The sequence below is a fragment of the Rhinolophus sinicus genome, linkage group LG12, assembly GCF_036562045.2.
Source record: "Rhinolophus sinicus isolate RSC01 linkage group LG12, ASM3656204v1, whole genome shotgun sequence".
In the NCBI taxonomy this organism is placed as follows: domain Eukaryota; kingdom Metazoa; phylum Chordata; class Mammalia; order Chiroptera; family Rhinolophidae; genus Rhinolophus; species Rhinolophus sinicus.
The window spans coordinates 35139184-35147954 of NC_133761.1; the positions used below are offsets into that span (position 1 = coordinate 35139184).

The following is an 8771-nucleotide window of genomic DNA, read 5'->3' on the forward strand; positions in this document are numbered from 1 at the left end:
CTCAAGCAAATTGGTGAGGTCCTACAAGTCTCTTGGTATAGAGTACAGAGTAAGCCTTGTTTTCTCCATCAGGACTATGTTGGGATTTAATTCTCATTGTAGGCTTCGAGACAATGACAGGTGGTGGGAGAAGTAGCATCATTTTGTGAGACACCTAACCCAGGTACAATCATTGAAAGGCTGCTTGGGAGCAGGAGGGGCTGCTTCCATAAGCCAGGAAGCTTATGCAGGTTCATTGTTCTAAGCTTCATTTAAGTCTGCCCAAATGTCCCTATCCCAGATACCAGGGTCCCGTGCCTTTCCCATAGTGCCCTTGCCTTAATGCAGGAGACCTGACAGTGCTGAGCTACCTGACCTACTTCAAGTTGCAGTTTCACCACCATTACTACCAGGTGCTGTGCCTGATACACAGCTGTATCTGTTCTGTGACTACAGGAGATAAGAGTACTCCAAAGCTATCATTGATGAATTCAGATTTCCTTTCTGGTCTGAGTACAATATTCATCATCTTCAATTTCCCCTTTTCCTCTTTCTAGGGCACTGAAAATAGCTTACTTCTTTATTAACACTATTTTTGCCATAAGCAATTAAGTACCACAGCCACTTGATGGCCCTGATCCTGTTCTTGATCCCACAATCCACCAGTGACAATCTCAGTAATTGGATACTCTGCCATGCTCCAGATTACCAGTGTTTCACCCTACCATTTCCTAAAGATACGGAGGTTATCTGTGTTCTTCTAAAATATTATGTGAACAAGCTAATGGGAGCACGCGATTTTGAGGTATTTAGAGAGTATCTCTGGAACACAGCACTCAAAACATTGCTGACATAGCTGCCTTTGAGGAAGGGACCTGGAAAGCAGGGACAAGGAGGGGACACGGGACTTACTTTTTACTGTGTACCCTTTTATACATGTATAACTTAATAATAATGGTCCTTTTGTTCTCTATTTCATTTAGTTCTGCTGTGATTTTTATTATTTCCTTACTTCTACTGACTTTGGGTTTCATTTGTTCTTCTTTTTCTAGTTCTTTAAGGTGTAACGTGATGTTATTTATCTGGGATTTTTCTTGTTTCTTGAGATAGGCCTGTAATGATATAAATTTCCCTCTTAAAACTGCTTTTGCTGCATCCCCAAAATTGTGGTAGGATGTATTTTTATTCTCATTTGTTTCTGTCTATCTTTTGATTCTCCTCTTATTTCTTCTTTGACCCAGTTGTTCTTTAAAAGTATGTTGTTTAATCTCCACATATTTGAGGTTTTTCCTGCTTTCTATTTGCAGTTGATATCCAATTTCAAAGCCTTGTGATCAGAGAATATGTGTGGCATGATTTCAATCTTCTTAAGTTTGCTGAGGCTGATTTTATGTCCCAATATATGGTCTATCCTTGAGAATGTTCTATGTATACTAGAAAAGAACGTATAGTCTGATGTTCTAGGATGAAGTGCTCTATAAATGTCAATTATGTCCATTTCATCTAATGTGTCAATTAGGTCTGCTATTTCTTTATTTATTTTCTGTTAAGATGATCTATCCATGGCTGTCAGTGATGTATTTAGGTCCCCTACTATAATTATGTTTTGGTCAATTTCTCCCCTTACTTCTGTTAGTAGTTGCTTGATATATTTCAGTGCTCCCTGATTGGGAGCATAAATATTCATAACTGTTATGTCTTCTTGTTGTATAGTCCCTTTTATCATTATGAGATGTCCATCTTTGTCTCGTTACCTTTTTATCCTGAAGTTGGTTTCAGCTGATATCACTATGGCTACACCTGCTTTTCTCTGGATATCATTTTCTTGGACTGTCAATTTCCACCCTTTCAGTTTAAGTCTATATTTGTCCTTGTAGCTGAGGTGTGTCTCTTGGAGGCAGCATATTGTTGGGTTTAGTTTTTTGGTCCAGCCTGCTACTTTGTGCCTTTTTATTTGTGAGTTCAGTCTATTTACATTTAGGGTGATTATTGATATATGAGTATTTCCTATAATTTTTTCTTCGGTTTTCTGGTAGGATTGTGTTTCCATTGTTTTTTTTTGCCTTTTTGTTGCTGTCTATTATTTCAATGTGATGGTATTCTATGATTTTTCTCTTTGTTTCTTCTTTTATTATTTTATATATTTCAGTTTGCATTTTTTTTTGAGTAGTTACCATTAAGTTTATGTAAAAGAAAGTTTGATATTTAGAGTATTCCATTTTCTTCAGCATGCTTACATTCTCCATTCCCTTATGGTGGTTCAGACCTTTATTCTCTCCCCTTCCATGTTTTTGTTGTCGCAAATTATCCCTATTTATACTGCAAGTTGATTCCTGCACTGCAGTAGCAAGTTGCCTTTTCTTTTTTTTCTTTAAGTTTTTCTTTTTCTTCTTTACCCTGTATGTTAAGTGTATAGTGTCTTACTGGGTGTAGGGGTAGCCATTTCCTGGTTCTGTCTGTCTGTTCATAATACTACTCATGGTTTTGTATTCTTTTCCTTTTTTGTTTCAGGTCGAATAGCCACCTTCAGTTTTTCTTGCAGTGCAGGTCAAGTATTAGAAAATTCCCTTAGCTTCTGAATGTCTGGAAAGGTCTTTATTCCTCCTTCATATCAAAAGGATATCTTTGCTGGATATATTATCCTTGGCTCATAATTTCTCTTTTTTGTATAGTTTGACTCAAGTCCACTCCTTCCTGGCTTGTAGAGTTTCTGCTGAAAAATCTGATGATAACCTAATGGGCTTTCCTTTGTAGGTTACTGTCTTGTTTTCCCTGGCTGCCTTGAGGATTCTTTGTCATTAATTTTTGACAGCTTAAATACAATGTGCCTTGGAAAAGGCCTGTGGGGTTGAGGTAAATAGGTAAATAGGTAAATAGGTAAATTGCTTCTTGGATTCAATGATCCAGTTCTTTCCACAAGTTTGGGAAGCTCTCATCGATTTTGTTTGAATGTACTCTTCCCTTCTCTCTTTCTTCTCCTTCTGGTATGCCCATTATTCTCATATTGCTCTTTCTGATGGAGTCAGAAAGTTCTTATAGAGTTCTTTTTTTCTTTTAACTCTCAAGTCTCCTCTTCTTCCATCTGTGTCATTTCCAGATTTCTCTCTTTATTGTCACTGATTCTTTTCTCCATCTGGTTAGTTCTATTATCTAAGCTGGCTATTTCATTATTCATTTCTTTTATTGAGTTCTTAATCTCCAGAAATTCTATTTGGTTCTTTTTTTAAATGTCAATCTCTTTGGTAAAATGTTCATTTGTTCATTTTGTTCTTTGATTGTGTTTCTGAGTTCATTAAACTGTTTTTTTTTTGTTTTGTTTTTTTTTTGCATCTCGTTGAGTTTTTTTTTAAATGAAAGTTTATTGGGGTGATATTTGTTAGTAAAGTTACATAGATTTCAGGTGTACAATTCTGTAATACATCATTTGTATCTCACATTGTTTGTTCACCACCCAGAGTCAGTTCTCTTTCCATCACAGTATGTTAGACCCTGTTTACCCTTTTCTAGAACCCCCTCCCCACTTACCCTCTGGTAACCCCTAAGCTATTGTCCATGTCTATGAGTTTTTGTTCCTTCATTTGTTTGGCTTGTTCATCTTGTTCTTTTGTTATTTTCAGTTGTATACATACAAATGGCAAATAGACATATGAAGAAGTGCTCAACATCACTAATCATCAGAGAAATGCAAATAAAAACCACAATGAGATATCACCTCACACCGGTTAGAATGGCTATTATCAACAAGACAAATAGTAACAAGTGTTGGAGAGGCTGTGAAGAAAAAGGAATCCTCATACTCTGTTGGTTGGAATGCAGATTGGTACAGCCACTTTGGAAGTCACTGTGGAGGTTCCTCAAAAGATTAAGAGTAGAATTACCTTCAACCCCTCAATCCCTCTCCTGGCTATCTATCCAAAAACCTGAAAACATTTATCCATAAAGACACGTGTGCTCCAATGTTCATTGCAGCTTTATTTACGGTGGCCAAGACATGGAAACAACCAAAATGTCCTTCAATAGATAAATGGATAAAGAAGTTGTGGTACATATACAAAATGAAATACTATTCGGCAGTAAGAAAAGATGAAATAGTACCATTTGTGACAATAAGGATGGATCTTGAGATTATAATGCTAAGTGAAATAAGTCAGACAGAAAAAGTAGAGAACCATATGATTTCACTGATATGTGGTGTATAAAATAGTTGAGTTTTTTAAGAACTGCAATCCTGAATTCTCTGTCATTTGAGTCACATATTTCCACGTCTTACATTCATTTTCTGGAGACTTTTCATTTTCTTTCTGAGCTGCCTTGTTACCTTGGTTATTCATGGCAATTAGTGAATTATCATTTCTTTTCCTCGGCATCTACAGAAGTGGATTCTGCAACATGTTGATAGGAAGAGGTCTTTCATTTGTTTTCCAGTAGGTGTTGGTAGGATGTTTTATTTTCTCTCTGACTGCTGCCTTGTATTCTCTCTCATGCTGTAACGTTATATTTTCTCTGCACTGTTCCTGCTTCTCACACAATGGGGGGATTCCCTTTAAGGCAGGCTTCTCCTCTGTGAATAGGTCACCTGAGTTACAGAGCACTGCTTCCATTGCGGGATGTGGAAAGCTTCTGAATTCCAAAGCTCTTCTTGCACCAGATTCAGGGCCTGTGTGTTTCAGCAGCTGTTTACCCCTGCAGGGATACATTCAGATAGGTGGGGGCGGTGGCAGGGTGGGTTGTGAGAAGTGGCCGGGAGCAATGGCGGCGACCACCAGCACAGCCCATCCTGCACCCAGGGCTCCTCCCCTTCACCAGAACTAGTTGGACTGGGACTCCGTGGCTGCGGGCTGTAGTTCTCAAAACTGCAAATATTCTGTTCTTTTGATCTGACACTGCTACCGTTGCACTTCTAGCCCTGGGCAGGTGTGGGTGGGGTGAGCTATGGGAGGGTGTGGGGGGTGGTCCGCTAGGCTCAGTGTCTAAGCCTTCTCTCCTCTGCTTGGCAGTGAGGGCTTAAACCTCCGTTTTCACCCTTCTTCCCTCAGTCTTTGCTCCGAGGTCTCTGCCATGAGCGTTGGGTTCAGCTGTGTTATGCTGATCCCTGAGGTAGGACTGTGGGCCATAATGGGAGTCCTAGCAATCTGAATTCTTCTGTCTCCTGTGGCTGCGGTAGCTCCAGAATGTAGGGGACTTGGAGCTGTGAGTTCCAGTCTGCTCCTGTGCCCTCACGGCCCACATTTCCAAAGTTCCCACTTTCCTCCTCCCCTGCTAGACCAATTTGCCTACCTTTAGATAATTTCAGTTGTGAGTCTCTTAGTCTTGCCTGTCTGCTATGCAGGGAATCCTTGGTGAAATTATAGTTGTTCAATTTGTTGTAAATTCCAGGGAAGATTTCAAGAGGCTCACTTCATGCTGCCATTTCTATGACATCATCCAATACTTTTAATCACAATTATTTTTAGTTCCTTTGAAGCCTTTTAAACACATCTTAATTTTTGATTTCGGGTGAATTGGGTTTATGAAGAGATTTTCATTGTAGGAAAGTGGCAGGAGTGTCAGGGAATAAGAAAATAATGCTGATTGAGTACCTACTATGTGCCAGCTATTTTCTAAATGCTTATCTCATTTAATCCTTTGCATGACCGTGCAAGACAGATGTTATTTTCAATTTTTAGGTGAGAAAATAGCCTCGAAGGAGATGAGAGATTTGTTAGGGTCACACATATTATAGCTTTTGGGTCTTGTGGGTCTCAAATTTTTTCTCCCCCTTTTTAATTTTTCAACTATAGTTGGCATATATTAATTTCTGGTGTAGCATAGTGGTTAGATAAATGTCTAATTTAAGAAGTAAATCTTATGTAATTTAAGAAGTGATCCTGTGACTAGTCTAGTACCCACCTGGCACTGTACATAACTTTTACCATATCATCGACTATATTTCCTATGCTTTACTTTACACCACCATGACTATTTTGTAACTACCAATTTGTATTTCTTAATCCCTTCACCTTTTTCACCCTGTCCCCCAAACCCCCTCACATCTATCACCCCAATAAATCTAGTACCCATGTTACACCATATGGTTATTACAATATTGAAAATATTTGACTTTCTGTCTAATAAAAATATATTTCTCTTTTAACATAGTGGTGAATTCTCTTAGCTATTACTATTATTTTCATATGGTTAGTATAGAAATGAAATGTATAAAATGTAAATGAAAGAAAAATTTAATTATTTAAATATACATCAAATTCTCTTTAAAAACAGATGATGGGGGGTGCAGGGGCAGGAATGTGGGCCGCTTGCAACGTGAAGGTTCATGATTGCTTGGCCTCCGCTTCCATCACTCTAAAATGGTGCCTGAAATTGGGGGCGACCATGGGAAAAAGCAAGTTCGAATACGTGCAGGACTTTGAGGCTGACAACGCTTGCCTAACCCTCTGTTGGTTGGTGGTGCAGCTGAAGGGCAGGAATTTCCATAGGTTTTCTGAACTTCGCAAAACTAAATGAAAGCCGTGGTCTCCACCTAATGACCTAATGTGCCAGACTGTAATGAAACAACTAGAGGATATTGTGATTGCATGTGGACAGAGTAATGAGTGTTTAAGCAGAAAAGCAATTGGTTGAAAAGAAGAACCAGTAAGTGCATGACTCATGTGGCCTCCTATTTCGCCTTCAGCTACGTGTTTTATTGGGGGCATTACTTTGAGGACCAGCCCCTTCTGTATCCCCCAGGCTTTGAAGGAAGAGTTGTGGTGTATCCTAACAACCAGACCTTAAAGGACTACCTCAGCTGGCAGCAAGCAGATTGTCACATCAATAATCTTTATAATACAGTTGTCTGGGCAATGTACAATAGTCTGGACTAACATCAGTACAAGCCCAAGGGAGACTACAGGGAACTCTCAGACAAGAATGAGATTTTGTTTTCTGAATTCAACATCAACTACAATAATGAGCCACTGACATATAGGAAAGAGACTGTGTTGATATGGCAGAAGCTGGATGAAGTCACAACAAAAGAAGTTAAGGTGCCAGCAGAAATAGAAGGAAAAAAGACGGCAGAGACCCAAACCAGGACTAAGTCAGTGCCCTTGCACTGCAATATCATTGGGGATGCTTTCTGGAAGGAACATCCAGAGATCCTAGATGAAAACAGCTGATCCTTTGCTTTTCAATCCTGGCGTGCTTAGCCATGCAATGCCCTCCAATTCTTCTGGCCTTAGGTGGCCCTAGCATCCATACTACTCAGAACAGTGTCCCAGGAGTGACATGCCTCTGGTTGTGAGGGGAACAGGGAAGGAAGGGATGGATAGTAGTGGGGTATCTTGTTCTGCTTTAAGTGGAACACTTTTTATGCAGTGTTGGAATATGGTGCCTTCGGTAGAAGTGCATTTTTAAAAAATCATGGTAGTATTTTTATAAAGTAAGAACTATTAAAAAAAAAAAGATGAAGAGACATCCAATTTTTTACCTCCTAAGTGGGAATATGTCCCTACCCACCTACGGTTGATCCAGGGTAGTGGGTGACACGAGCTGGAGGCTGGGTAGAAAGCTGTATTCTGAGGGGAGTTGGTACTGTGCTGGGTGTATTAGGGGTCTGAGGTATGTGAACTGGAGACTGGGAAGGGGTGGAAATTCAGAAACGGGTAACCAGGATGTATAAATACACCTGAAGTTGGCTTGAGTCAAATGCCAGAGACAGGCAGGCAAGTGAGAATCCTAAACCAGGGAAGCAGCACCAGTGATGATTTTTCTGGGAGGACAGGAATTCTACAAAACGTGTGTGTTAGATAACTTGATATATCTAAGGTGCCCTTAAAAATACAGTACATTGAGTCTATACACTCATTTGAATGTAGAATAAATAAAGCAGAATTGATGTGGATTTCTCTTATTACAAAGAGCTTAATGCATCAAAACCCAGATTTTAAAGAGAAACAAATTGAAGATGATAGTTTATTTTTCAAAAGCATCTCCTATGGGACTCTTTCTCAGAACTTATTTACCTTGGTGGGGGGCACCTGAGAGCTTAAAACAAAAACAAAACAAAAACAAAAAAATCCACCACCAGGCCACACTCCAGAGCAATCAAATCAGAACTTCTAGGGGTGGAGTCTAGGTATTAGTACCTTTAAAACTTCCTGGTGATTCCAGTGTGTGACCTAAGCTGAGAAACATAAATAGTGAACATAACAAATTGAATTCATTTAAATCAAATGCTTTTATGATACAATTTCTTTAATCGAGAAAACTAGTGGCTACTAGAAATAAAAAAGGAGTTCATAAGGGTGTGCAATCATGGAAGCAAAGCTGTAGTGTTATGAAATGTGGATGCTAATTTCATGGGGAGAATACCTGCATGTCTCCTAAAACACACTTAGGAGGACCGAAGGCACATCTTGATTGAAATTTTGACCCAGTTGACTATCTGGAGGACATTTACAAACTCTTGAAGAAGAGGCATTGCTGACTAAAGTTAAAATTGCACTTGAATTTTATGTTTAAAATTTGTCGTCATGTTTAATTTAACTGTTAAGTAAATTTAGTGAAAAATCTATACACAGTGGGTGAATAATTTATTTTTAAGCATGCCCCCTTCTATTACAAGTCCTAGCTAAAACCACAAAAAGTGCATTGGCAGAATGAAAAATCACATATTTGTTCATTATTTTGTTGTCTAAATTTTTTTTTACAAGAGTGTATTCATACATTTCTCCTATACTTAAAATAAATAACATTTTCTCACTGCACTAGTTTCCAGGAAGGGATGACTACTCCTGGTAAAGTCATCCTTA

At 38.9% G+C, this 8771-nt stretch overlaps 1 pseudogene; it reads left to right on the top strand.

Annotated features, from left to right (window-relative positions):
- Nucleotides 1-6264: 6264 nt before the first annotated feature.
- LOC109438081 (putative tRNA(His) guanylyltransferase) lies at nt 6265-7136 on the top strand (annotated as a pseudogene).
- The last annotated feature ends 1635 nt before the right edge of the window (nt 7137-8771 follow it).